The 17,895-nt window shown below is 42.5% G+C and overlaps 1 protein-coding gene across 4 annotated transcripts in view; it reads right to left on the reverse strand.

Moving 5' to 3' along the window:
- The window catches only part of TSKU (tsukushi, small leucine rich proteoglycan), a 57,119-nt gene that overhangs the window by 16,809 nt on the left and 22,415 nt on the right, over nt 1-17,895 (reverse strand). The window contains exon 3 of one of the 4 annotated variants that reach the window (XR_012241455.1): nt 14,458-17,895. This exon is cut by the window's right edge and continues 494 nt beyond it. The exons of the other annotated variants lie outside the window; for them this stretch is intronic. The gene's annotated coding sequence lies outside the window, so the exon portion shown is untranslated. Of the gene's footprint in view, nt 1-14,457 lie in introns of those variants that run through there. 4 annotated transcript variants of the gene reach the window in all.

The following is a 17,895-nucleotide window of genomic DNA, read 5'->3' on the forward strand; positions in this document are numbered from 1 at the left end:
ACTATGGTTTTGGAATGGGACATTTCAAAGCTCATATGGGTGCGAGGGTCAGACTTTAAAGGGAATATGAAAATGAATATTTGAACACTTAAAATGGATCACAGAGCGCATAAAATATAAAAAACACGAGTCAATATTCCCTGTCACGTGAACTTTACAGTAACAACTAATGAGGAGCACAGAGTAATACATGCAAATTTTTCCTTTCCTATGAAAGGTTTTGAGAGTACAGATTGTAGCGGGTTGGCAAAATAATAATAAACAATGCAGAAAACTGGATCATATCCCAGTGGAAACCGAGATGAATCATACGGCACTCCAAACATAGTGTAGGTGGAAAAGAATAGTTAAAAAAAATAAAATAAAAAATGCAACTCCGTCCATCAGGGTATCAAAAACCCAATCTGTGGAAACAATTGTTCATACATTTTGCTGTGAATGAACCCTCACTGGGGCTGGTTTGGATGCACATACGAAATTATTGGAGAGGAACATAAAAAAAAAAAAAAAAAAAAAAAATATAGGTTTTATATTCATTTCATAGGGAATCTGACACTTTGGGGAAATACTCACATTGATCCACCAAACCAAAAAAAAAAAAAAGTCACTTTCCCAACCTGGGTACACAGAAACATTTGAGCTGTCTAAGCAACTTAGAGTCTTGTGAGTCAACAACCACAGACCCACCTTTATCTGCATTAAGGATAACTACTTTTTTTTCCCCTTTTTTAACTCTGTAAGGCAAGGTGTTTAACCCACTTTTACTCCTTTCCTGCTCAGGCCAATTTTCAGCTTTCAGCACTGTCACACATTTTTTCACACAAATAGAGCTTTCTTTTGGTGGTATTTTATCACCACTGGGTTTTTTTTATTTTTTGCTAAACAAATGAAAAAAACAGACCGAAAAAAAAAAAAAAAAAAAAAAAGTCATAGTTTGTTAAATTTTGCAAACAGGTCATTTTTCTGCTTCACAGATGTGTGCTGATGAGCACCGATTGACACCGGTAGGTGGCAGGTTGGGCACTGTTGAGACTGCACTGATAATCAGGATACTGATTATCAGTGTTGATGCCCCTTTAACACAAGCCAGTTATTGGCTCTCTTTTTCTGTCAGCATGAGAAAAGGAATGCCGATAACCACCTTGTGCGTACATCCGTGATCAGCTGTCATTGGACATAGCTTATCACGTGGAAAAGGCCTGCTGTGATTGGCCCTTTACCCCGATCTGTGATCAGCTGAGTCCGAAGGACTCGGCGCGCACACAGAGCATGCTGCCTGCATGCAGTAGGGGGCGCACGGGTAGTGTGATCACGGGAGGACGTCCATGTACTGTCTCCGCAAATTAAGCCGGCACTGTGGCCCTCTTTCGGCTGTAGCGCGGGCAGAAAGCAGTTAAATTTGAAAAGTCACTACGGGGTTGATTTACCAAAGCTGGAGAATCCAAAATTCGGCACAGCCCTGCATGGAAACCAATTAGCTTCCAGGGTTTTTTGTCAAAGCTCAACTGAACAAACTGAAGTTAGAAGCCAATTGGCTACCATGCTAACCTAGATTTTGCACCCTCCAGTTTTAATAAAATCAATCACAATGTTTCTATCCTTGAATTTCAAAAGTTCTTACTCGAACAGCATCCTGGAAAAAAAAAAAATCCTGTTTTTAAATTTTACAAGACGAACCCCATTAGGTCCAATCTTGAGGTCAGAATATTGTTCCAGGCATAAAACATAAGACGTTACTTCCAAATTCAGAGTAGGTAAAGACAGAGACCAGATTCTCTTTAGAGCTGTAGATATCACCGGTACTGCTCATTTCACCAACCCAACAAAAATACTGCTCAAACTTATTCACATAACATATAGTATTAGATCCATCAAGGTGATAAGCTGGTGAAAAAGAGACCCCTAGAAAGAAGAGAAATCTGCTCATTAGGCACATCTTATGACCTGAACACATTATGAATCATTTCTTGGAAGTCTTTTTCCACTGACATTTATCATCTACGAGGTCTTCTTCCTGCCCTCCGCTGTCGTTTCCTCTGAGTAATGGCGTTCTCAGTTGTACTCTTTTTGGTATTTGAAATCAAACCCGGTTTTCCTTTTTTGACACATCCGAGAATTAAACTCTCTGGAGGAAATTGATCCTCTAGAACTGTGGTCTCCAAACTGCAGCTCTTTGCTAGACTTTACCCGACACTTGGGGGACTATTATTCACACTGATATGAGGGCACTATTCCTCCCATTGACACAAACAATGAGACACTATTCATTCTAGAGGTCGACCGATATGGGTTTTTCTCTGGCCGATGCCGATGCCGATATTTACAAATCGCGGTGGCCGATGGCCGATATGTGATGCCGATTTTTTTGGGCCGATATATTAGGCCGATTTTTTTTTTTTTTACCTTCATCTCATAAAATCTAACAGTTAGACCCCTTTCACAATGGGGCGTTTTTCAGGCGCTTTTGGGCTAAAAATAGCACCTGTAAAGTGCCTGTCAAACGGCTCCCCTGCAGTCTCAGTGTGAAAGCCCGAGTGCTTTCACACTGAGGCGATGTGCTGGCAGGATATTAAAAAAAGTCCTGCAAGCAGCATCTTTGGAGCAGTGTATACCACCACTCCTGCCCATTGAAATGAATGCGCACCGCTGTTGAATCGCCTGCAAAGCGTTTCGGCAGCAGCGCTTCAGGGGTGCATTTAACCCCTTCCTCGGCCGCTAGCTGGGTTATAAGCGACCTGCTAGCAGCCGAATAGCGCCGCTAAAATGACGGTAAAGAGCCGCTAAAACTAGCAGTCTTTTACCGTCAACGCATGCCCGCTCCAGTGTGAAAGCAACCTTCAGTGATACGGAAATTTTTTTACATTTAAACATTTATTAAACAAAACAAACCTCCAATCAGTTCACTTGTATGTAGAATTTAGATAAAAAAATATAAAAAAAACCTCTCTTAAATATTAAATACACAAAAACAGGTAATCAAAACTTCTGGATGAAAAAAAATGGGCTAACTTTACTGCTTAGTTTTTTTTTTTAATTTATTAGTGTTTTTTTTTTTTTTAAATTACATTTGAAAGACCGATGCGCAAATACCGTGTGACATAAAATATTGCAACAACCGCTATTTTATTCCCTAGGGTCTCTGCTAAAAAAAATATATATAATGTTTGGGGGTTCCAAGTGATTTTCTAGCAGAAAATACAGGATTTTTACTTGTAAGCAACAAATGTCAGAAAAGATTTAGTCTTTAAATGGTTAAACTGAAAACTTCTACACACGGAATTTAGTTCATTCAGAAGTGTAAACATTGTATCCTTCAGGTTCTTTTTATCAGATTTGGCAGGCTGCCCAGAGAGGGGGAGAAGTCGCTTCACACAGACAACTGCACTGACTTCTATTACAGAAGTCTTTTGCAAGTCGCGCTGAAGCTATATCGGCTTTTTTATCAGCACAATCGGCCGATGCCGATTAAGTAAAAAACACCAAATATCGGCCGATATATCGGCCGGCCGATATATCGGTCGACCTCTAATTCATTCCCCTGACACCAATGATGAGGGACCACGCCGTCCACTGACATTCAAGATGGGGCACAATTCCTCCCATTAATACCAATGAGGGAGCACCATTCCTCCCATTAATACCAATTTGGGGGAGCACCATTCCTCCCAAGGGAACATGCAGGGGTGGGATAGGCTGTCGGGAATCAAGGGATGAAGGATTACCATTAGAGAGAGGAGGGCACAGGGATGAGAGGGAGAATTTGGTGCGACATGAGCACCATATCCTCAGTGAAAACAACATAGGGCCCAAACAGATGCAGACAAGAGAGCAGGGATGAACCGGAAACAGAGAACCCATCTCTATCTCCGTCCACCTATTTGGCTGCCTTAAACTGGACCAGGCCACCACTGCACGAAGGTGGTAGGCCAGGTAATATTTGTAAAAACGCCCGGGGTTCCTAGTCCTCCACGGCTTCTGAGGAAAAATATCACCGAGCTAGCCACTATGTTCCCCGTCCTTTCAAATAAAGTTGAGAAACCATCAGTTAATCAATTTTAATTGGGCCATAGGAATAGGCAGGGTTAAAAAAGAAATGTAGTTTTGGCATAACTGACATTCTCAACACATTAATCCTACCTATCCAGGATATTGGGAGGGGATTCCATTGAGACACTATGGCCTTAATGTCCTTGAACAGGGGGATATAATTGGCTGAATATAGGGATGAGTATGACGGTGTGATTTGTACACCCAGGTACTTGAGAGATGAGGTGCACCAGCGATAGGGGTAAGAGCAGGGCTTTTTTTCTTGGAAAATAGGTACAGGCGTTCTGCCATATACTGTCCTCGTATCAGATAGTGTCCGCCTCGTACTGCGCAGGCGCAGCGCCTGCGCAGTACGGAGGAGCAGGAGATGCCGAAAATGCCCGAAGTTGATCAGCTGACCATCAGCTGTACACGGCGCTCGGGCACCTGTTAGCGATGGCAGTGTAAGAGGGCCCCTCGCGGGCTCGCTTCGCTCGCCACGCTTCGGGCACGGCCTCGCTGCGCTCGGCAAATATTTATTCTAACTCTATGTCCACTTGGATAGTAGGGAATGATCCTGGACATAGGGTAAGAATAAATGCGCAGGCGCCGTGTACAGCTGACGATCAGCTGTTGAACTTCGGAGACTTTCGGCGTCTCTTTTGTCCTCCGTACTGCGCCTGCGCAGTACAGGGAGGACACTATATGATAGGGGACTGAATTCGATAAGACACCGGAACTCAATCACGACCCCCGTCCCTTACACACACCCTCCAAACCGCATCAAATAGTGGATGTGGTCAAATTTCACTAACAGTGGGAGGGTCTTAACAGGGTCATTAAATAAAAAGTAGTGCATTATGTACAGAGCGCAGAGTTCAGGGAGGGGGGTTTACACACAGACTGCAGAGTGTGCTATGTAAATAGTGCAGAGTTCAGGGATGTGCTGCATACAGAGTGCAGAGTTTAGCGATGCGCTACAAAGAGTGTAGAATTCGGCCTTCTTCCACAGCTGCTTACCTCTGCATCCCCCATCCACATCTCACGTTTACCCCTCTTCAGCTCTGACCTCTGCATGTCACTTGTAAGCATAGGAGCTGGGCTTTTGTGTTTTCAAGTAATAGTGGTCAGCAGGGAGCAAAGGCCCTGAGCCAGATGTGGTGGAACTGAGTTCCATCAAGTTCCAGCTGAAAAAAAGCCCTGGAGTAAGAGTTTTGGAGCGATAGAAGGTCTGCAGGTGGTATATGTAGTGGTAGGCCTTTTGTTTTAGATGCTTTAAATTTTGTATCCAGATAGAAAGCTAAACTGGGGTAGGAGAGCATGCAGGGACGGGAGGGACATATGTAGGTTGGTAAGAGTCAGAAGTACATCGTCCGCAAATAGAGATAATTTATATTCCCTGTGACGCATGGGGACCCCTCGGATGTCAGGATGGGATATTATAGCCTCTACTAGGGGTTCTAGGCATAGGATGAAAAGAAGTGGGGAGAGAGGGCAACCCTGTCTAGTGCCATTAGACATTGGAAAGGATCGGGACGTGAAAGAAGCCATTTGGACCTGGGATGAGGGGTTGGAGTAGAGGGTTTTTAGGGCCGAGATGAAGGGACTATGAAAACCAAAATTTAGTAAGGGTGGCAAACATGTAGGACATCCCACCAGATTTTAATCTCACTAGTTACCAAATTCTCATATAAAATTTAACGTCAGCTTTGAATGAGGATTCTACAGTTAGTACACCCATATCAATGGAAGGATGAACTCCAACTGCCATGAGCCCCGCAGGTAGAGGAATCAAAGGACGCGGTGCCCGACTGCCGCTGCATGCTGCTTAAAATCCGTATGTTCTACTCGATAATGAATTGAAATGTCAATTCATAGGAGGGCGGCGATAAACGCTCACCATAAATCCATTGAAAACTGCAGATAAATCCACAGGCACACTGAAGGAGCAGCAATCCACGTGAGAACAAGGCTATAAATCTAATAGAGCTGATACACCACCACAGATAAAGACCAGCATTTAAACTCCCGCGGTGACAGACATCTCCTTCCCCAGTGAAAGCGCAATCAGTAGCAAAAGGTGCCAGCACACACACTTCAATCCTCTGAGATGACCTTCATTTAAAAATGAGTGACATAGAAAAAAAAAAAATAAAAAAATCGTCATCAGCCAAAAAAGACCTTAAGCTGCCCATACATTAATACAGGGGTCTCCAAGTTTTCCAGTACAGGGACCACATCGTATATTTTACAAATACTTACAGGCCGAGAAAAACAAAAAAAAGTTTAAGAAGTTTTAGAATTGAATGCATAAAACACATCAGTTGCCCCCCCCCCCAGGACATCAGACGACCTCATGAAATCAGAGCCCCATTTCATAACGGAATCCTCGGCCCCCCTACACTGCCTTACAATCTTCATTGCAGTAACGGCATGGCACAGGGCGGGAGGTAGAACAGCTCTGGATGGAGGTCGGGAGGCACAGCAGGTCCTCTTCTGAATGCTGCGGGTGGGCCCTGGATTCCGCAACCCCAGATCAGTGTCACGCGTTTGCATATTGTGGTTGGGTTTGACGTCAGTACCATAGCAATGAATGAAACTATGGGGTTGATTTACTAAAACTGGAGTGCAAAATCTGGGGCAGCTCTGCATGCTAGCCAACTAGCTTCCAACTTCAGCTTGTTCAATTACACTTTGACAAAAAAAAAAAAAAAAAAAGAAGAATAAGTTTAGTTTGGTTATATGTTCATACCACATTGCTGGGATAACTGAAAACCTTATTAGACGTTCTTTAATACACACTTATACACAAGAACATACATTTTATTTGGGCACAGTGTCGTGCGCAATGGTCAGTTAAAGTAACGCTGTAAACCTTCCAGGGCTGAAGTGGTTAAAGCAGAACTTCATTTTTTTCCATCTTTCCATCTATTAAATCTTCTGCCTTTGTTGTTTTAACTTTGGAGAAGTAAAACTTTTTTTTTGCCAGTAAATACCTTATACAGCCCACTTCCTGTTTCTTGTCATTAGAGTCAGAGGGCCCCTCGCCCCCTCTCTCTTCCTTTTCCGGGAAGGGAGAGGGGGAGGATTCATAAGAGGGCCAATAAGAACTGCAGAGCTGGGGGTGTGTCTGTAAATCCAAGAAGTGAACAGGCAGTAGCTGCCCACAGTTAAAATGGTTGCAGCCAGACTCCGTGGAGGGAGATTTCCGCAGCATATTTGGCAAGTCATAAATCACAGCGTATATAAAAATAATAGGAAAAGTGGTTGGAGGGAAGCTTCAGCATGGCAAAGATGTTTTTTTTTATTACAAAATGATGTGAGCAGACTGCAGTTTCTCTTTAGGTGAGAGAACAGGATTGGCCTCAGTCTAATCACAAATCCATACCTGCGAGTGGTGCGACTCTACTCTCACTTGTTCAGCTATGTGTACTGTGAACACGCCTGAATAGCAATGGATCAAACTGCGTACCCAAATTTAATACAAAAAAAAAAAAAAAATTATCCTTTTTTCATAGCTGAAGCAGCCTTGCTATAATATATATAAAAAAACAAAAACAAAAAAAAAAAAACCACCCAAATGTCCAATGTCCTCATTTTTTTTTTTGTTTATATAATATATATATATATATATATATATATATATATATATATATATATATATATATATATATATATATATATATATATATATATATATATATATATATATATATATAGCTATATATTATCCATCTATCGTTACATTTCTCAAGCGCATTAATGGGTAAAATAAAAGAAAAAAAAAAGAAGAAAAAAAAAAAAAAAAAAAAAAAAAAAAAAAAAAAAGGAGGCCTGTCACACAGGAAGAAATTTGATAAAATGGCAGCTCATGGGATCAATAATTCCATTTCATGTCTCCTGCCCCGGTGCTAAAATTGTACCAGATGAAGGAAAAAAGGAATTTATCACCCAATGACGTTGTCATACAAAGCCTGGACAATAGGAAAATAAACCATGAACTTCCATGTAGGGAACAAAAAATAAAAAAATAAAATAAAAAAAACACAACACAACCATTTACTGCTCCCTTTACTTTTTTAAATTAACACTCACTCACTGTGTTCAATCCTAACTGAAGCATAGTAAACTGTGTTCAGTTTACTCAGCAAAGAGCACTAGTGCAGCTGAGGCTGCAAAGAAAGGCATGTGTGTTTGAGTTTTGGGGTGCACACCTATGGGACAAAAAAAAAAAAAAAAAAAAAAAAAAAAAAAAGCCAAGCCAAGGGCCACATCGGGCCCCAATGCTGCAGTTTGGAGCCCACTAGTTTAGGGAGCGATGGCCATTAGGGGGGGATGCTTTGCTGCCCAGGCCATTTATGTAGACATCTGACTCCACCGCAGGTTTAGGGCTCATGCACACTGATACATTCCTCCTTGCAGCATAAACATGCTAGCATATTATGGTGCTCAATAGATTCCTCCATCCAAGCTAAACAGCCCGGATGGAGCCTCCCCTGCTGCCAATTGTATTCTGATAACCAGTACCCATGGCTGTCCGAATACCTGAACAGTGATGGCATTCGACTGGATGCAGTCACCGTCCACTCAATGATTTTTCACCTGGCTCATTCAACAAAAGTCGATTGAAAAAAAAAAAAATAAAAAAAAAAAAGGATCAAACTTTTGTTGAGCTGTGGTTGGACAACAAAATAGACCCATATAAAAACAGAGCTGCCTCAAACAAAAAAAAAAAAAAAAATAATAATGAGGACAGTGGACATTTGGGTGGTGGTTGATTTTTTTGAGTGAACAGCAACATATGCTACACTTGAGGACACGTTCACACCATATGCCTTGGGTTGCAAGCCTGCCCAATGCATAGAAAAAGACAATTTGCCTTGAATCCTATTCTCGATCTGCACATCCTCCCTGGGTCAGCTGATGGCCTCCCATGGCTTTCACTACCATTTATATGCTGACGACACCCAAATCTACCTCTCTGCCCCTCAGCTCACCCCATCAATCTCCTCACACATCACTGATTTACTAACAGACCTATCAGCCTGGATGTCAAACCACTTCCTCAAACTTAATCCATCTAAAACCAAGCTCTTAATATATCCTCCTTCACGTGTCCCCTCCCCTGACTTCTCTGTCAAGATCAATGGCACATCTATCAGTCCGTCTCCATATGTCAGGGTGCTAGGGGTAATCTTAGACTCTGAACTGTCCTTTCAGGCCCACATCCAATCCCTGTCCAAATCATGCCGCCATAGCCTCCACAACATTTCCAGAACACGCCCCTTTTTAACTAATGACACCACCAAGCTTCTAATTCACTCCCTGGTCATCTCTCGCCTCGACTAATGCAACTCCCTCCTCATTGGATTACCTTTACATAGACTATCCTCCCTTCAGTCCATAATGAATGCTGCTGCAAGACTCATCCACCTTACCAACCATTCATTGTCCTCCACTGGCTTCCACTCACCCAACAAAAAATAAAAGTACTACCAATAATTTACAAAGCCATCCATAACTCTGCCCCCAGCTACATCACTAACCTGGTCCCAAAATACCAACCAAGCCGCCATCCTTGGTCCACCCAAGCCCTCCTGCTCTCTAGCTCCCTTGTCACCTCCTCCCATGCTCGCCTCCAGGATTTTCCAGAGTTTCTCCCATACTTCAATCTGTTTCACTGTCCCCTAATCCAGTGATGGTAAACCTTGGCACCCCAGATGTTTTGGAACTACATTTCCCATGATGATCAGTCACTCTGCAGTGTAGTGGAGCATCATGGGAAATGTAGTTTGAAAACATCTGGGGTGCCAAGGTTCACCATCACTGCCCTAATCTATCCATCTTTAGGCAATCCCTGAAAACCCTTCTCTTCAAAGAAGCCTATTCTGCTTCTAACACTGTTTTACTTCCTCCATCAGCTCATCCCCCCACAGCTATTGCCTTTTGTTTCAATTGACCCTTCCTTTTTAGATTGTAAGCTCTAACGAGCAGAGCCCTCTGATTCCTCTTGTACCAAATTGTAATGTAACTAATGTCTGCCCATATGTTGTAAAGCGCTGCGCAAATTGTTGGCGCTATACAAAACCTGTATAATAATAATAATATTAATAAGTCTGTTCACACCAATGAGCACAGTAGTGGGTTGCCCTGAAAGAAGAAGTAGAAGATGCACTACATAAAAAAAAAAAAAAAAAAAAGGTATAACATGACGGTAGTGAGATAAAATGATAATTCTCCCACTCTACAAGACTCTGGTCCGGCCGCACCTGGAGTAAGCTGTCCAGTTCTGGGCACCAGTCCTCAGGAAGGATGTGCTGGAAATGAAGCGAGTACAAAGAAGGGCAACAAAGCTAATAAAGGGTCTGGAGGATCTTAGTTATGAAGAAAGGTTGCGAGCACTGAACTTATTCTCTCTGGAGAAGAGACGCTTGAGAGGGGATAGGATTTCAATTTACAAATACCGTACTGGTGACCCCACAAAAGAGGTTTAACCTTAAAACTACGTAGAGGGTTCTTTACTGTAAGAGCGGCAAGGATGTGGAATTCCCTTCCACAGGCGGTGGTCTCAGCGGGGGGCATCGATCATAACAAACTATTAGATAAGCACCTAAACAACTGCAACATACAGGGATATACAATGTAATACTGACATATAATCACACACATAGGTTGGACTTGATGAACTTGTGTCTTTTTTCAACCTCCCCTACTATGTAGCTATTAGTATGAATGACATCAGCACATGTATCATAGTCTGGCTAAAACAAAAAAAAAAAAAAAAAAAAAAAAAAAAAAAAAAAAAAAAACACACAAAAAAGTCTATTTAGTTCTCAAACTGGCGGCTCTCCAGCTGTTGCGAAACTACAAGTCCCATCATCCCTCTGCCTGTGGGAGTCATGCTTGTAATTGTCAGCCTTGCAAGGCTTCATGGGACTTGTAGCTTTGCAACAGCTGGAGGGCCGCCAGTTTGAGACCCCTAGTCTAGTTCAACCAATTAAAAAAATAAATATATATATATATACACACACACACACACAAAAAAAAACAAACAAAAAAAAAATCCTAAAAAAAAAATAACAAAAAATTAAATCCTATATCCACAGTTGATCCAGAGAAAGGCAAAAATTCCCAGCAAAGCATGAACCAAGTCATGACTCCTGTGTTCGCTTTGTCCAATCACAAGACACAGCCTGGCCACTGCACCATCACAGGCTGTGTCCCCAATGCAGTAACGATCTAGAAGGGCTTCTAATGCCACGTACACACGAGCGGACTTCTCGTCAGACTGAACTCCGAAGGACTTTGACGGAGTTCCAATGAAATGGACTTGCCTAAACACGATCACACCAAAGTCTGATCGTTTTGAACGTGATGACGTACGACAGGACTAGAATAAGGAAGATCATAGCCAGTAGCCAATAGTTGCCCTTGCATCGTTTTTGGTCCGTCGTACTAGCATACAGACAAACAGATTTTTCGATAGGAATCGAGTCCGTCGGAAAGATTTGAAACGTGCTCTATTTGTAAGGTCCGTCAGATTTTTCGACAGAAAAGGTCCGATGAAGCCCACACACGATCGAATTCTCCGACGAATTAGTTCCGTCTGACCTTTGATGCCAAAAAGTCCGGTCATGTGTACGCGGCATTACAGAACCATTAGGGCTACTATGAACCAGCCCTATTGGGTTTTATTGGGCAGCAATGTCCAGTGCTGTCCCTGGAAATATCAAGGGAAAGCCTTGATAGAGATTGTTCGCATCAATGAGTTGGTGTGCGTTTCGATAAAATGATGCGGGCATCATTTTAAATCTCAGCATATTACACGTCGCAATGCACTGCAAAAAAAAAAAAAAAAAACACCACACAAAACACGAGTACTGCAATGCATTATAACAACGCCTTTGTTCTGCGCCGCGTGTTGTCGCGCGGTGTGAAGCAGCCCTTAAATAAATTCAGAAATTTGCTGTGAGAACTGTAAGAATCTCTTTGGATGGCGGTGTGGCTTTAAAAAACGATAAAGTAACTTTCCTTCTTTTTAGAGAAACAGCGGTGTGCCCCAGCAGCAACGGCCTCTGGGAGAACATGTGCAGCTAATTAGAACACAGCCAGCAGCATCCCAGCATACGCTCCGGTTTGATCATCCGTTTGTTGTATATCCAGGCTGGAAGGTTTGCTGCTGGATGGCTAATGGGCTCGTTTTGGAGAGGAAAGATCGCGTTTCTGGGAGGGCGAGCAGCTGCACTCCAGCGCAGAGACGACACATGTGTGTATGTGTGACTTGGTCATTTCCCCGGCTTATTGACGCTTCGTTACCAATTTTATTTACAGGCACAGCTCAGACAATGACAGCACCACCGGCACATCCGGTCCCTGCACCTGTGTCACCCCAGGAAACCCATTAAAGTCCTGAAACAGTGTAGAAAATTCCCAGGGGGTCAGACTTACTGGGGGAAGTCTGGATAATTAGCAAGTTTGTTTAATTAGCAAGTGTTATTAGTGTAACCTTTTCTATCAAGACTTACAGAAAAACAAACAAGCCTATAATCTAGGTTGAATTGGAAAAAATTCAAATAAAAAAAAACAAAAAAAACAAACACACACTATGGTGTTCCATTGAGACATATTATTGTACTTAGTATTTTATTACTTTACAGGGTTTATATAGTGCCAAAAGTTCCAACAGCGCTTTACAATATATAGGGAAGCAGTACAGTGGCAATATAAAATCAAGACATCTCTGCTCATAAGAGCTTCCAATCTAATGTGTGTGTCTAAATATGTATGGTGTTAAAGCAGCCCGCTCATTTAGAATTGAATGGCAATGCATGCCAATGGAAGAAAAAAGTCAAGCCTGTATTATATATTTTTTTGTTTAACTGACCAATATTAGTATATAGACATGTGAATGCACAGAATCAAGCGCTTTACACTTCTGGTAACATAGTGAAAGATAGGATTTTTGAGGCACAACTAATAAAAAATATACTTTATTCAAGACTAAAAACATACTAATATACCATACATACAACCTACCATAAAATAAATCCATGATAGGCTATAACAGCTTCAACTCTTCTGGGAAGGCTGTCTACAAGGTTTAGGAGTATTTCTTTGGGGTTTTTTTTTTTTAATTGAAATTTTCATAAGAAAAGTTAAACATTAAAACCATTTGACCATTCTTCCAGAAGCGCATTTCTGAGGTCAGGCATGGATATTGGACAAGAAGACCTGGCTCGCAGTCTCTGCTCTAATTCATCCCAAAGGTGTTCTATCAGGTTAAGGTCAGGTCTCTGTGCAGGCCAGTCAAGTTCCTCCACCCCAAACTCGCTCATCCATGTCTTTATGGACCTTGCTTTGTGCACTGGTGCGCAGTCATGTTGGAACAGGAAGGGGCCATCCCCAAACTGTTCCCACAAGGTTGGGAGCATGAAATTGTCCAAAACGTCTTGGTATGCTGACGCCTTAAGAGTTCCCTTCACTGGAACTAAGGGGCCAAGCCCAACCCCTGAAATACAAAACTACACCATAATCCCCCCTCCACCAAATGATTTGGAGGGGTGGCCCAATAACTTTGGCAATAGTGTGTGGATGAGCAGGTTTGGGATGGAGGAACTTGACTGGCCTGCACCCCAACCCGATAGAACACCTTTGGGATGAATTAGAGCGGAGACAGCGAGCCAGGCCTTCTCATCCAACATCAGTGCCTGACCTCACCAAATGTGCTTCTGGAAGAATGGTCAAACATTCCCATAGGCACACTTCCTAAACCTTGTGGACAGCCTTTCCAGAAGAGTTGAGGCTGTTATAGCTGCAAAGGGTGGGCCAACTCAATACTGAACCCTACGGACTAAGACTGGGATGTCACTAAAGTTTATGTGGGTGTACAGGCAGGGATACTAATACTTTTGACATATATAGTGTGTGTAATAGAAATTTTATATATCTATCTCAAGTCTAATGTGTTTCTCGTCAATGCCTCCTAGCCAGTCTTGTTTCTTGCGCAGTTGTCTAAGACGTTCAAGTTGATATTGAACTAAGTGTGTGAACACCTGAGGAAGTAAAGAGAACAGAGAGTAAGGAAGAAGGAGATATGGGGAGGAGGAGAAATCCTGGAGAGCTAGGAGAAGGCTGTATAGTGACTACAGGTGGTCAGTCTCATGGCTCTTTGAAGTTCTTCTTATGATAGACAGATCAAAGGGACCAAGATGGCCCAGTTATGTAGTGCTTTTCACGAGACTGTTGTGGAGATGGGCGGTGAGATTTTTTACATCAATCTGACATCCCAGATCCTCATGTGTAGTTTCATGAGTGGTGGGGGACAAACACTTTTCAACTTAAAGGCTATCAAGTATCTTGCTACCATATGTGCAAGAGTAGGTTTGTTGTTTTTTTGGGTGTTTATTTTTTCTGGCTGGTAAAGAGAAATCGTTCGAGGCTGTCGTTAACTTTACATTGACACCCGCAGTGGTTCGTAGATCTCGGTGTGAATCACCGTGCGATTCAGGTGCAATGCGGGAACCCCCACTGGATTTGCAGGGTTCTCACATTGCACTAGTGTGAACCGGGCCTTAGACAGGTAAATTTGGCTGGTCGATAAGTACAGTAGTTTTTTTGACGATAATATAACACCACTGTATTATAAAAAATATCTTATTGAGATGAATCTCATGATCACCGCGTGAACTGTCACCACTACAGGTACTGGACTGTTAGAGCGAGCAGACCCTACTACAGAGTCAAGTCAGCCTGTAAGCAATATCCTGTCATGAGGTACTGTGACCCATGTTGCTTGATTGGACTCCTGTGATGTCTCCAAATTTCCCAGATGTGTGCTACACATGCATGGCAACCATATCACGAGACTCCACCATGAAATCAGAATTGAAATGCCCACATAAACGTGATCCCCGATGACGTCAGTTATGACGAAACATGTTGGGAAGAGCCAACACGTACCTCCTAACAGGATGTCGCGATTCTGTAATAGGGTTTGCTCGCTCTGGTCAAGAGTCCATTCCCCATAGTGGTGAGAGTTTACGCAGTAAACATGGGATTCATCTCAATAAGATATTTTTTATAAAAACAGTGGTGTTATATTATCAGCTTGGGACTGTCGCTTTATTGTATATTTACGAAGTGAAATGAAAGGTCATTTTTTTGAGGGGGGGAACAAGAGCACAGTATAAAAAGTCGGAATGCCGACTTTACACTTTTTATATGACACACGTGAAGGCATGTTGATGGGTATTCTGATGCATTGAATACAAAGTGCGTTGCAACATACAATGAGAATGCATGTTATGGCATGGTGACATGGGTTTTGGAACAATTCTATTGATTTCAAATGCATGACAACTTATTGCGCCCCACTTTTAACATCTTTTTACCCATGAGGAACATTTAAGGTCCTTTTCACACGGCCTGTCCAATCAGGTCCATCTGTCAGTTTTTCATGTGGACCCGATCGGACCTTCCATTCACTCCTATGGAGAGGTGGATGACAGCGGTGACATGCCCGCTGACATCTGCCGCCATCCGATCCTGTCCGCTAAATCCAGATGGACGGTGGTCCCATTTTCCATCCGCCTGGCGGATCAGATCGGATGAAAAAACGGACAGGCAGGCAGTTTTCACCCGATCTTCCCATAAAGGATGAGCGGGACTTACAGGTCTGTCTCCGGTCTGCTCAGTAAGCGGAGACGAACCTGTCTCCTAAGTCTTGCTTAAACTAACTCATGGACTCAGTGGGAACAACGACCTCCTTACAAATGTGGTCATAATGCCACCCTTACAGAGAGCTATAAAAGATAACTGGTGTCATGGTGCTGGTTCTGCCAAGGGCCACTAGACCTGGAACTATACATGCAACTCAAGAAACCCCAGCAACTTCTGAAGGAACCCTAGAGTTTCATGCAACCCTGGCCGAGAGTGAACGTAAGAATGTCTAGTTTTATGTTTAATATGCAGAATCTTTCACCTACGACCTTTGGAGAATTTTTAACATGGCAATAAGTTAGGAGCTGGGTGTGTGGCTGTTGGCCCTGAATGTAGGGGATCCAACACTGCAGAAAGTGTCCACCTTCCACCTGATTAACGGAGTCAATTCTTTGTCAATGGGCGTCTGTTCACTCCAAATAAGCTTGGTGTTCCCATATATGTCTTTGAGAATCCAAAACTCCCTTGAAGTCAGTCAAACCGAAAAGGGACCAACAAAAGTCAAACCGAAAAGGGACCAACAAAAGTCAAACCGAAAAGGGACCAACAAAAGTCAAACCGAAAAGGGACCAACAAAAGTCAAACCGAAAAGGGACCAACAAAAGTCAAACCGAAAAGGGACCAACAAAAGTCAAACCGAAAAGGGACCAACAAAAGTCAAACCGAAAAGGGACCAACAAAAGTCAAACCGAAAAGGGACCAACAAAAGTCAAACCGAAAAGGGACCAACGAAAGTCAAACCGAAAAGGGACCAACGAAAGTCAAACCGAAAAGGGACCAACGAAAGTCAAACCGAAAAGGGACCAACGAAAGTCAAACCGAAAAGGGACCAACGAAAGTCAAACCGAAAAGGGACCAACGAAAGTCAAACCGAAAAGGGACCAACGAAAGTAAACTACAATGTACCGGTCAATAAATTCTGAATGTGCTCAGAAGCGTCTCAGACTGATGCCATTGACACAAGCCTAAAGTTTGTTGACACCTTCCCTCAGGATAAATTGCAGGGACCAAAAGAGGGCTAATGGAAGTTGCCATTTTACAGACTGCATATTTGTATTTACTTGATCTTGTCTATTGAGGCTACAGGGTCTCTTTTTCAAGGGAGCCAACACGTTGTAAAAGCAGAACCACTCCTTAGGTGTAAAGAAAAAGCCTGCTCAGGACACTGTATCAAAGTCATTTTTTTGTATCCTTAATTCCCCCTAGCAAAGAATTTGAGAGTACAGCTGTACACCCCGAGGTGACCAAACTAATACACACGCTGAAGGTTCATTCGGGGGGCAGCAATCAAACAAGACGCTGTACAGACTGGTCCTTGGGGGAACAGGTGACAACATCACAGGGCGGCTAAATGAGACAGCTGCTATCAAAAGAAAAACTCATTTTAATTCTTTTTCTAATGCTACTCTGATGGATTAAGAGCCACTTCAATAGTAGTGTGTGCCTTCTACATTATGTATGAAAAGATAAGCAATAAATGCTGAACTCTGTGCAAAAATAAAAGCCACACAGAGAGATGATGGAAAGATAGAGAGATAGATAAACACACATACACACTATTGTCAAAAGTATTGGTACACCTGCCTTTACACGCACATATGTATTAATGGCATCCTAGTCTTAGTCCGTAGGATTCAATATTGAGTTGGCCCACCCTTTGCAGCTATAACAGCTTCAACTCTTCTGGGAAGGCCGTCCACAAGGTTTAGGAGTGTGTCTATGGGAATGTTTGACCATTCTTCCAGAAGTGCATTTGTGAGGTCAGGCACTGATGTTGGAGGAGAAGGCCTGGCTCGCAGTCTCCTTACAAAAACGTGAGGGGTGTACTCACCTTTGTGAGATACTGTATATGATATGTTTGGGGATTCTAAGTAATTTTCTAGCAAAAAATACGTATTTTAACTTTTAAGCGACAAATGTCAGAAATAGGCTTAGGCATTTAAGGGTTAAAAGACGCCAGCGCTGCTTGCAAAAAAAAGCACAACACACTGTTAGCTACGTTTCTGAATAGCGTTCATGGGCGTTTTCCATAGTTTCCTTTGTTTTTTCTCATCGTAAAAATGCCTAAAAACTCCAAACGCGGCTAAACGCTTGTTACAGCATTTAGCTGTATGGTTTACCATAATGGTTCATTTACACGTGACCCTTAGA

The sequence above is a fragment of the Aquarana catesbeiana genome, linkage group LG02 (assembly GCF_042186555.1).
Source record: "Aquarana catesbeiana isolate 2022-GZ linkage group LG02, ASM4218655v1, whole genome shotgun sequence".
In the NCBI taxonomy this organism is placed as follows: domain Eukaryota; kingdom Metazoa; phylum Chordata; class Amphibia; order Anura; family Ranidae; genus Aquarana; species Aquarana catesbeiana.